Raw genomic sequence first — 13,194 nt, 5'->3', positions numbered from 1 at the left:
CTAAAATAAATATATATTAAATATGTATATATTAATATGTATGTTTCTTGGTGGCTTAATGGGCAATACTCCTGCATTGCAGCACTGGGGTTTTCAGAATCCCAACTTGGGCACTATCTGCAAGGCATTTGTAAGTTTCTACTATGTCTGTGTGGGTTTCATTTGGGTACTCAGTTTTCCTCCAACACATCTTAAAAACATACTGACAGGTTAATTGGCTTCTGGTTAAATTGACCATAGTGTGTGTAAAAGTGTTTACAGGGGGGACTGTAAACTCCACAGGGGCAGGGACTGATGGGAATGTAAAAATGTGTCGGTGGAATGTAAATACCAGAGAAATAAAATATTGTTTGAAACCTAATGAGCTAATGAGCAAAACACAATGACAGAAATACCAGAAATTGTCTCAAATTGCCTCCCAGTATGATTTGCATGTCTGTGGCACATTGAAAATGCAGACCTCCTTAGTTTTGAACTATAGCAGCGCATGTGCTAAAAATGGTCCTTCACCCACCCCTTTTACACATTAAAAGAGAATTCATTTCTAAGCAAGATTGAATGAATTGTTCAGCTGGTGCAAGAATTGTTGGTGGGGTGAAAGGGTAAATAGCTTGTTTTTTTCACTGTAATTTATGCACCTGATGAAGGCGGTTGTAGCCGAAACATGTTGTGCAGGATTGTCTGCGAAATAAAAATGGAAACCTTTTAATACATAAAGGTGTGCTCTCCGGCTAATTTTTGATTTACTTTGAATTGTTCAGTATACACATTAAAACTGGATAAATGTATAGGCAATGCAAATTAATAAATGTTTCTAATATAGTTAGTTATCCAAAAATATAATGTATAAAGGCTGGAGTGACTGGATGTGTAACATAATAGCCAGAACACTACTTCCTGCTTTGCAGTGAATTTTTACACTGCTAGTATTCAATAAAAGAGAGTGCATATTGCAAACCTTTCAAACTGTATCTGTATTGCCACTGTTTTGTCTGGCAAGCACAAAGGGCTCACTCCAGGATGGGGGGGGGTGGAAGAAAATCATGCCCTGGCCCAGAGCCTCACCTTGCAACAAGAGTTTCAATACAAATTATAGAAGATTGAAGAACCTGTTGTTAAGGGCCTGTGTCTCAGATATTGTTATACAGCATATCTACGACAATGGAGAAAAGGCCTATCCACTTTTGTCTGCCCCTTATTAACATAGTTAGCGTATAAATGCTAAATTATAAATTTTTTGCTCGGAAATCTGCCTCTTGTACACACTGATAATCCGATTCTGTGCTTGTTAGAAGGCACATAGCAAGGGGCAGATTGAAGCAAATTATTCTCTTCTACATGGGATTAGATACACCAGCAGAGCAAACTTCATGTGTTCCACTAGCATAAGGTAAAGACTGCTGTTAGACTGCTGACCATTTTGAACGTTAGCAGTTTTCTGCTGAATAAACACCATTTTTTCAACTTGGATAAGACCTGCGAGTGCATGCCTTATTTGGGACAGTTATCTTATTGTTTGCATTTTGCACCCAGGTACGCTTAACCTATATACGTGCTGTGCCGGCTTCAAGCAAGTTTTCGATTTATATATTGTCCAACAAGATCACACACCATTATATAAAAGTTTAAAACATAGCGTTTATTTCGTAAGCATAAAAACAGCCAAGGTAAGCTTATACAGTATGTACTCATCCATATGGAGATCTATGCAACGTTTCGGGTGCTTGCATTTTGTGTAAACTATTTCTATTCCTTAAAAAATGTTCACAATGGTGCCAATATTATCTACAGGATGCATGTGTTTTGGCTATTCTTCTATCTGTGTGTATTGAAACAATTTAGCCCATTTCCAAAATGGTGGCCACTGTAGAAAAGCCCTTGGTGAGGGAATTTATGCCGGCGTGACGGTGCTGTGCTTTTGCGCCGCGAGGTCATGCCGACGTTGTTGCCTGCTCACGAACGTACTGTAAAAATGCTTGAATGTTATTTACATTAAAAAAATTGAGATCTTGTGTAACAGGGTTAAAATGATGAGCGTGAGGGGGACCTGTATCATGCTTGTGAAGCTTCAGTCAGAGGAAAGAGAAGCAATTGGATGTGCATAACGCAGTCAAATCTTTGTTGAAAACATGTCTGTGTTTTTAATACTCATGGGAAAATTCACACTTCAGCAGGTCACTGACCCTCAGCACAAAGCAAAACTCATATTGCAATGATTGATTGAAGAGAGAATTAATGTTCTTCAGCAACCTTTTAAAATTCCAGACTCAAATCCAGTTAAAGATTCTTTGAAAGGCTCAGAGGTTTGCAGTCGCTCAACTCTCTTATCAAATTTACCAGAACCAAAGCAAAGAATGGACACAAATTTGACCACCTTACTGTAGGGGACCAGCTTGAAGGTCAACTGTGGAAAGATCTGAGAATGAATTCCTTATTGCTTTCTTGGATGTTCCAGAACTACAGAAGGTGTTTTCGTATTGTCTACTGCTGTGATCATCTTTCTCTCATCTTACTTTAAAAACAAAAGACAGCCAAAAAAATAATATAAAAACAACACTAAGTAGTTAAAAAAACTTCGAACTTCTAATTCAAAAAGACCAATCGAATGGAGGTCGAAGTTTTTTTGGGGTCGAAGTGGGCCGAATTCGGCCTTCTTCGAACCATACGATCGCACTTCGATTCGAATTTTTTTTACCTTCGACCTTCGGTCTCCCAAACTCCCCCAATTGCTTCCATACAGGTTCTAGGAGTTCCCCCATAGGCTAAAACAGCACTTTGGCAGCTTTTAGGTGGCGAATGGTCGAAGTCGAAGTTTTAAAGAGACAGTACTTCAAAGAAATTCGACCTTCGAATTTCGAAGTTTTTTCAAATTCAAATCAAAGTTGGACTATTCCCTAGTCGAAATACACAAAAAATAGCTTGAAATTCAACGTTTTTCAATTTGAAACTTCACCTCGACCTTTGATAAATCTGCCCCTAAGCCCATAAAGCGCATAAAATTACCCAGATGCAAAATCATCTTCCTTATATGGGGAGTTTGAATTCAAGAGCCTATATCCTGTCCTTATTGACTAACGGGATGCTAAGGCAAGTGTTAAAAGACGGAGTTATAGAGCCAATACCTGCTTATAACTGTTGTGCCCAGCCAACTATTATGTATAATGCAACCATAATATAGTGAATAAAGTACCCCCTCTTGTAAAATATAAGGATATTATTAGTTACCGAGGAGTTTCATGACCATATAAAAACACGAGGCCGAAGGCCGAGTGTTTCTATACAGGTCATGGAACTCCGAGGTAACTTCTAATATCCTCATATTTTACAACTGGGGGTACTTTATTTATTATAATACACAAATTTTAGTGAGTCATGTGACAGAAATGACATCACTACTCACCGTTTATAACTGATGACATCACTACTCACCGTTTATAAGGATATAATTTACAGGATATTCATGGCTTTTGTGTATTATATAGTTATAAAGGCAAAATATGCTGTGGTGTGTAGTTCTACTGTTTAGAACAAAAAGTTCAGTTTAGATAAAGAGGAAAAATCATACAAAGTGGTCACATCCCAAAAAACCCCAGTCCAAGTCTTGTTCAACTTTTAGTAGAATAAATCAACAGCAGGAGATGGAAAGAGATCCACTATTAGAATATTAGAAAGAAATATATAGTTATAGCTACTTCCTTTCAATTTCCATTTGACAAATCCAGAGGGAAAATCATAAAGTGTGTGCCTTTAATTTTTCACTATGTCGCTTTATAAAGGTTGAATAACCTTGGGACATCATTGATTAAAATGTGCATATAAGTTGCTACTAAATTCATATGCATTATATACCCATATTAACCCTGCAGTGTACCCTCTGTATTTACTTTCATGCAGTCTTCTCTTTATGGTAGACTTGGATATCGATACGCCGACCTCCTGGAGAGTGTTGTTCACTTGTTTGGCTTTTGTGAAGGGGTTTCTCTTCACCATGGAAAAGATTCTGTGATCATCCATGACTGTTGTCTTCCATGGATGTCCAGGTCTTTTTGTGTTGCTGAGTTCACCAGTGCTTTCTTTCTTTTATGTATAACATTTTGGGTTATGCACCCTTTGATCATGCATGGAAATGTACTAAGTTTCTAAGTTTACCCCAAAAAAAGGATATTTTATAATATGAATTCTAGTGATGATGTGTTGGGAAACTCATAGGGCAGCCCTATGAGCTGTTCATGCAACAGAGAGAGAGAGATAGAGAGCCATATATTTGTTTCTTGTGTTGCCTATGACTAAGGGGCAGATTTATTAATGGTGTCAAAATTTGCATATTCGAATGTAAATTTGAATATGAAATTTATCACACCTCAACCATGAAAACAGTTCTAATTCGAATATTCCCCTCCTAAAACCTGCTGAGTTCATTTGTAAGTCAATGGCAGAGGTCCGTTGAATTATTTGAACATGTTAATTGCCTTCCTAACATTCGAGTTTTTTTCAGAGGGAAAACTCAATTAGAATTTTCGAGTCGGGACTATTCGATCAAATATTAGACATTCCCATTTTTTCCTAAATAACCTCACATTCAAGTTGTGAGTATATTCAAATTTCTTAGAGTAAAATATCACATAAATTCAAAATTTAACCTTTGATAAATCTGCCCATCAGTTTTGGGGAAGCATCAAATGCGTTCAGCTTCTTTTGGGGGACTAATGTATTTTAATTTGCTATAATAAATGTAATTTTTACTTTTTAGTTGCATGATTATTAATTTTCTATAGCTAAAGTATTTGTTGTTTTTATGTGTAGAGATGACTGAGGAAGAACAGCTGGTCCTTGCAGGGAGGATGAGTGAGCAGGATGCGAACCATGTAAATTATAACAAGGAAGAAGAAGAACTCTTGAGAAGTCAACTCTTGAGAAGAGAGTCTACATGTAAATGTTTTCCATAATATTATGTTGTTGCATATAGAGTGCCTTACAAAAGCAAAAGATACTTGAACAATTCTACAGTTTTACTAAATAACGAATCTTACTCTGTGATGCTTCCATTACAAAGCACTAACACTCCAAATTAGTTTTTAACGTTACACTCTTTTATGTTAGGAAGAAAACATTAAATATGCTGTTTGCATAAGCATTGAGTGCTTGCACTTGATATTTTGTAGCTCCATTTTTCAGCATAAACAGCCTTAATCATTTTGAGGTAAGTGCATACCAGCTTTGTACATTGTTAATGATTTTGGCCCCTTCTTCAAGGCAGATTTACTCAAGGTTCTTTACATTAGTCAGATGAAACTTGTGCACCTCAACTTTTAAATAGTGCCACAGGTTCTCAGTTAGATGAAGCCAAGCCTGTGTCTTTACCACTAGGCGATGAACCGGTGGTAAAATCACAGGTAAATCTACTACCGAACTGCAGGGATGAACTCAAGGGATGAAAACATAATTATGCCTCTTTATAGGTCCCTGGTAAGGCCTCATCTGGAGTATGCAGTGCAGTTTTGGACTCCAGACCTTAAGAGGGATATAAATGAGCTGGAGAGAGTGCAGAGACGTGCAACTAAATTGGTTAGAGGGACGGAAGACTTAAATTATGAGGGTAGACTGTCAAGGTTGGGGTTGTTTTCTCTGGAAAAAAGGCGCTTGCGAGGGGACATGATTACACTTTACAAGTACATTAGAGGACATTATAGACAAATGGCAGGGGACCTTTTTACCCATAAAGTGGATCACCGTACCAGAGGCCACCCCTTTAGACTAGAAGAAAAGAACTTTCATTTGAAGCAACGTAGAGGGTTCTTCACAGTCAGGACAGTGAGGTTGTGGAATGCACTGCCGGGTGATGTTGTGATGGCTGATTCAGTTAATGCCTTTAAGAATGGCTTGGATGATTTTTTGGACAGACATAATATTAAAGGCTATTGTGATACTAAACTCTATAGTTAATATAGGTATGGGTATATAGAATTTTAATTAAAAGTAGGGAGGGGTGTGTGTAGGGATGCTGGGTTTTCATTTGGAGGGGTTGAACTTGATGGACTTTGTCTTTTTTCAACCCAATTTAACTATGTAACTATGTAACTAACTATGTAACTATGTAACTATGCATGTGATGGGTTTTTTTTTAACATAATTGGGTGGGCAATATATTTATTGGCCATGAAAGGTTATTATTGGAAAATCAGTTGTGTGACTTCTGCAACATTGTACATGCTTATATGCAGGTTCCATAAATGTTTAGATAAGGGCTCATTTACTTACATATTATATAATAAGTGTCCTAGGTTGATCAAAATATATTGCTAGTTGATGGTATGGGTTGGTAACCTCAAACATCTTGATCAGCCTAGTTCAATCAGAATAAAAAATACATACGTGAATGCTTGGTTTCTCTTGTCATGCATTAAGGGATCCTGTCATCAGAAAACATGTTTTTTTTCAAAACGCATCAGTTAATAGTGCTACTCCAGCAGACTTCTGCACTGAAATCCATTTCTCAAAAGAGCAAACAGTTTTTTTTATATTCATTTTTGAAATCTGACATGGGGCTAGACATATTGTCAATTTCCCAGCTGCCCCTGGTCAAGTGACTTGTGCCTGCACTTTTGGAGAGAAATGCTTTCTGGCAGGCTGCTGTTTTTCCTTCTCAATGTAACTGAATGTGTCTCAGTGGGACATGGGTTTTTACTATTGAGTGCTGTTCTTAGATCTACCAGGCAGTGGTTACCTTGTGTTAGGGAGCTGCAATCTGGTTACCTTCCCATTGTTCTGTTGTTTGGCTGCTGGGGGAAAGGGAGGGGGTGATATCAATCCAACTTGCTGTACAGCAGAAAAGAGTGATTGAAGTTTATCAGAGCACAAGTCACATGACTTGGGGCAGCTGGGAAATTGACACTATGTCTAGCCCCATGTCAGATTTCAAAATTGAATATACAAAAATCTGTTTGCTCTTATGAGAAACAGATTTCAGTGCACAATTCTGCTGGAGCAGCACTATTAACTGATTCATTTTGAAAAATTTTTTTTTCCTATGACAGTATCCCTTTAATAACATGATTATTCCTACAGCTGTGTTAGAAGAATAACAAAAAAGTGTTGTGCTGAGGCAAGAGTATATTTATAATTAACTGGGTCCCACAGGAATAATGTTTTTTAATTGCTTTGATTGGATCATGTGTGACTTTTATTGTATTCTGCATTGTTCTTGATTACTTGTTTTCGCCTGTAAAAAAATTTGTGTGCACAATTATGTATGTCTCCACATGCCACCCAGTTTTTTAATCTCACTGTTCAGAAGACTGCTGGTATTTATATATTTGTATACGCTGTAAAGCGAAAGCTTTGAAAACATTTTTTTACATGTCATCAAATCACAGACTTTAGCACAGATTTCCAAGTTATTTATGCATGAATGCCGGAGTAAAATCTCATTTTGAGTTCTTTAGGTGCACCTTCCAAAAATATTTAGTGATCAAATTACTACTGTATTAAAGTTATTTTAGGACATATAAAATGGAGGCAGCGTGTTATGTTCCTAAATCTAAAGTGTCAGCCATGACCACTCATTCCTTTTGGGGTATCTACATGCTACATAAGTTGGAGATTTGTATGCACATTGAGCATTAAATTATTAAGCATTATGTTTGATAAAAGACCACAAAATGTTAAAATATTGGGATATATTGGACTATATTGTGAACCCTAATATGCAATGTCTCTCTATATATGTTTTTTCTATGCAAATGCTGGGCAAACATAAATAAGATTAGCTGATATAACAATGTCATTTGAAAAGTAAACTAACCTGCTCTATGTGCTGCCTTCTGATACATGTTTAATAAAAAAAACTTAATTGTTAAAAAAAAAATAAGACAACTGTAAATTATACAATTTCACGTTTATGGAATGGGAGCAATTATATAATTAAGACTGATACAGATGAACTCTATCAATTATGTTGTACCAAAAAATCCTAACCTGCAAATAACAAGTTCATAGAAAATAAAAGATTTCAATATTTTTATCAGGGAATGATTGGATTCTCAAACTTGATATTTAGAAGTGTTTTTTGAAAACTTTAATTCGAATAATGGTCTATATAAAAACCTTCTACCACATTTAGCTATTTTGTTAAATATCTTGGTTTTTTTTATCTTATTTTCAGTGCTGCACAGTTTATAATCCTTGCAAAACAAACACACAGCAAAACACCAACACCTTAGATTCTACTAAAGAAACTCTTGCTGCAGAAGACCATACAGAAAATCAACCCATGTCCCAAAACTTTACCCTTTCTGAACCAAGACACAACATAACAACACAACATAACATCTACCCTGTCTGAGTTTTCCAAGGGAGTCACAGAACAACAGGTGGACCATGAAGCATATTCCACTCAAAGGACAGTTATCGCGGGAGATGTTGTTGTTGAAGATGGACCTCTTTCCCAAACCTTCACTGTTTCTGAAACACCCCTGAGCTCAGCACAACAGACGAGCAAAGAGGCATTTACTTCTCAAACATCTTTCGTCACAAAGGAGGTTGCTGAAGAAAGCCCAGTGTTGCTACTAATGCGACTAAGTCAGGATATTGTGGAAGCTCTAGTGTAATTTTGTCACCAAAATATAGGGATCCTTTTTCAGAGATGGAAAGTGGGATAGGTCTTGTCCAGGTAACAGCAGTGACTATGACTCCTTATTGTCTAATAAAGCACTTGCAATAAGTCCTGTCTTTTCTAAACGGTCCCCTTGCAGGCTGGGCTTGACTCCTCGCAGACTATTTCAAGGTGAGCACTTAACTTCTGGTCCACTGGAACAGGAAATAGATCAATGTTCACACTGTTCAGAGCTAGAAAGTACTATGTTTCCCAACTCACTCCAGGCTGATTCATTGAAGAACAAAACTGCAGTGAATTGTGTGAGAATGGAAGAAAAGAATGCATTATTTAATGGGGACACCACAGGAATGCAGACTGGAGAGAGTAGTAGGTGTCTGGACTCTCAGGAACTAACTGGCAGTACTGTGCACTATTATTGGGGAGTGCCATTTTGTCCAAAAGGGGAGGACCCAAATCTCTACACTCGGGTAACACTCTGTCAACTAGAGGTGTATGAGAAGAGCTTGAAGAAAGTTCAGAGGCAACTTTTGCAAAAAATGAATTTTGGAGAACCATTACAGTTGTCTGCTCCAACTTTATGTCGTAGTGAGAGGGGAAAAGCAGACAGTCAGGACAGCTTAATCCAAGAATCAGAGCATTTGAAAGATGAAGATGCACTCAGGCCAGTAGATCATGAGAATGTAGGACTCTGAGAAGCAACTGAAGCAGTGTGTTTTGAGCAGGAGTAGGCAGCCATCAGAAAACTCAGCGAAGGCCCACAGGAAGAGAGATACTCTGAGGAAGGGCACGAAACGCGTCAGTAGTAATGGACATTACGCACTGTAACATTTGGTAAAATAAATCTTTAATTCATCAGCAGCATGCCGTTTCCTTGTGAAGGAAGTTCCGCTGCCAGGGAACACACACTACGGACATGTGACTGTCCTGGACCAATCAGCACCGCACTGGTGAGAAAGTAGTATCCACAGGAAGAGAGCTCCGTTCCTGCACAGGATGAGGAAGATAATAAATTACAGGTCGGTAACCATATTCTATTTAACAATCTGATTCTATGAATTGATAGACTGTGAGGCATGTTGCTTTTTCTGTATTGGACTCCAGTGTGTCCTATATTGTATGTTTCTTTGAGAAAGGCTGCAGTTATATACGCACCCTCTAGGTGGTGCTCTTGCTCTACATGGAAAACTTCCAAGCGCTATCTTCAATTAAATTTTACGCATTTGATGTACAATCATAACTGCATATTTTGTAAAGCCATGCATATACAATGCTTATATCGTAGCATTTGTGTTTCAAAGCATTGTATATGCATGGCTTTATGAAATATGCAATTAAGACTGTACATAATAGGTGCATATTCAAAGAATGAAGTATAACATTTGGAGAAATCTGCACTCACACGGAGACTAACTTTTCGGCTACATCCATAGCCTTTTTCATATATATATATATAACTAAAGCTGTCATCAATGCAAAATAAGATTTTAAGATTGACCCCCATGTATATTCTATACATAAATATCATGTCCATAAATACGTATAAAAATAAAGTACAGAGGAAAATAACCAGGTATTTCAGTATCTTGACACACCCTCTGCAGTCATTTGGGGTATTATTTAGTATATAAAAATCATCAAACACAGGTCCTCTCCTATTCATATTCCAGTCTCTTATCATGGTTGCTAGGGTAATTTGGACCCTAGCTACCAGATTGTTTATAATGCAAATTGAAAAGCTGCTGAATAAAAAGCTAAATAACTGAAACACCACAAATCATAAAAAATGAAAACCAATTGCAAATTGTCTCAGAATATCACTCTCTACATCATACTAAAAGTTAACTCAAAGATGAACAACCCCTTTAAGACATGGGGATAGAAATTATAGGAAAAAATAACTTTTTTGGGAAAACCAAGCCTTGTGAATAATAGATCCCATACTGAACCAACAGAAAAGTAACCCAAAGTCATTGGGAAAAGTAGGATCAATGTTTAGTTATTTTTTGCTTTTTTTTTTAGTTTATACTTCTAAACATTTAAAATTCTTATTCTACAAGCCTATCACTGTAGTTGCCACAAAATATGTTGGTGCTTTATAAATAGATGATGATGGCTTACAAAAGACACTGCAAGAAAGCGGATCAAACAGAATGCTCACTCTGTGAAGTCCAGCTGTACCATGCTGTTTTCTATGCAAAGAGGGGTCTTTCTAATGCTCTAAGAACTTCCAGCAAAGAAAATCTGTGTCCTAGAAACCAGCAGTAAATTTAGAGGGTTATTTATGTGCTGTAAGGGTCTTCCTGCAAAGCTTCTCACCTGTGCAGAACAGTAGAGGTAGGGAACAAGGACATGAAAAGTGTTACAGTACATCCTTTACTCTTTGTTCTCAGAAATCTGAATTTAAGTCTAGTAAGAAGTTCATTGAACTTGTTAAATGCTAGCCAAAAAGCTGCAAAACGCTTCTTACAAAATCTGAAATGTCATTAATCCTACAGATTTCTAATTGATGCTCACATATCTAATGCCTAATTTTTGTGGATATTGAAGTATTTAAAAAATCCTTGCACAATTATAATGGTAACATTTTTTTAATGCTTTTGATGTTTGAGGTATAAGGAACTAGAAACATATATATTGAGCTGGGATCCATCATTAGTTTCACCTATCCGGCTCAGATCTCAGAATTGTATATTCTGTTTTTTGTTTCTTGAAAACTGGAGTATTCCAGTTTTTTTGAGATGTAACATGACTGCATGGAGTGCTGGGATTCTAGAAAATAATTGCATAAGTAACTATTTCCGAACAATTTTGTAAATTAAAATTTAATATAAGCTTCATTATATGGAAATAAGAATCTTTCTGAATATGATCAATGACAAATTCTGTACCATTTCTTAAATAACCAAGCTGCTTATCATTATCCCCCTCTCAGCATCTTTCTGTCTTCGTTCCCTCCTCATGAAGAAGTAGAGTGTCAGATTTTCATTTTAGTTTATTTCGGATTCGGCCGAACCCCCAAATCCTTTGTGAAAGATTGCATATGCAAATTAGAATTCAGATTTGGTTTGGGCGGGCAGAATGATTAGACCGAATCCAAATCCTGCTGAAAAAGGCTAAATGCTGGCCGAATCCCGAACCGAATCCTGGATTCGGTGCATCCCTAGTTTATGCCTAATATATTTTTTGGGGGCTGTCCCTTTCCTAGCAGATATATTAGAGCTTACCCAAATAACTGAATCCAGCACAAACAAAATCTAACAAAATAACTGATGTTGGCACAAATCCTGCATGTAGAGAGGCACAATTTCTGTAGAGAGAATGAAAAGAGACAGATGCTGAGATGAAAAAAGAACAGATTAACTTGATTATTTCAGAAACTGAATTTTTGATTCATTTGATTTTTAAAAAAAATCTTATTTCAGTAAGATGAAGCTTTTGTTGAGTTTTCATTTTCACTCTAGTTCTGACTCAAGGAAATTTGAGATTAGTTGATAGACCAACACAAGGGAGATAACTCAAGATTATGTTCACTTTGTAATAACTGTGCCCTTAACATTGTCATGTGGCATTTTTGCCCACCACTGAAATCTGGCAGCAGATTCTGTGCTCTTATAATCAGTCATAACGGATATTGATGCTTGAAACTCTGCAGAAATATCACGGACAACCACAAGGGCCAAGTTAAACTTTTATTAAAGGGGTAAGTTTCACCTGAATGGTGTAGATCCAAATTACAGAAACATCGCTTATCCAGAAAACCCCAGGTCTCATTCATTATTGTGTGTCTCAGCATAGTGAGCTTTAGTCCCACTTTCCATTCTGAAGTTAGAAATAATAATTAACTTGTTCATTCCTCAATTTCTGTTCTGGGGTCTAAAGCATCTTAAAAAGTGGAATAATTGGGAGAATTCTTTTAAGGAACAATTCATTCCTCTCTTTCTATAAAATAAATGAGGGTGCGATGCTTAAAGGACATGTAAACCCCCTCCACACAAATCAGTTAATAGCCTCTTTGAAATCGTTATATAATTGCCACTCTGGTTGTTAAAAGGTTAACAGTAAGGCTGTGGCATCCCCTTAATCACTTAGAATTCCTTCTCCTCCTCTAACCCACTCTGCCCCCTCCCTCAGGAATTTACTTTGGCTTATGAGCATGCTCAGTTCTTCTCAGCTCAGATTACTAAACAGACCTTCCAGTCTAACAGCCAATGAAGAGATAGCATTGCTGCTTTCCATAGATACTCTAGTTATCTGATCTTAGTTTTGTTTCTCCTAACCACATCTCCATGAGTTCAGTTTAACCATTACAGTACTCAACCTCAGCAGAACTTTATATCGAAGTATGTTGTGCCTGTGTAAATCTGCATTCTGCATTGCATGGACTTTAGAGCATACATGTCCTGTTTGCACATGTCAATGTTACTGATGATGTGTCAGAGGGAAAATGGCCACCGGTTGAAAGCTGCTATTTGTTTTAGGAAAATGTGATGGTGCTGGCAAATGGAGGGGGTATTTGCAGTACAAATTATGTGGCTTGGGGGGGGAAGATATGCCCAACTTATATACATGTAGGAAAGTGT

General features: G+C 37.1%; 1 pseudogene; it reads left to right on the top strand.

Moving 5' to 3' along the window:
- The first annotated feature begins 4,805 nt into the window (after positions 1-4,805).
- Positions 4,806-10,684, top strand: LOC108712393 (annotated as a pseudogene).
- Positions 10,685-13,194: the final 2,510 nt, after the last annotated feature.

This window comes from Xenopus laevis, chromosome 3S (assembly GCF_017654675.1).
Source record: "Xenopus laevis strain J_2021 chromosome 3S, Xenopus_laevis_v10.1, whole genome shotgun sequence".
NCBI classification, from domain to species: Eukaryota; Metazoa; Chordata; class Amphibia; order Anura; family Pipidae; genus Xenopus; species Xenopus laevis.
Note: the sequence above shows the minus strand (reverse complement) of the source record. Positions and strands in the feature narration are given on the sequence as shown.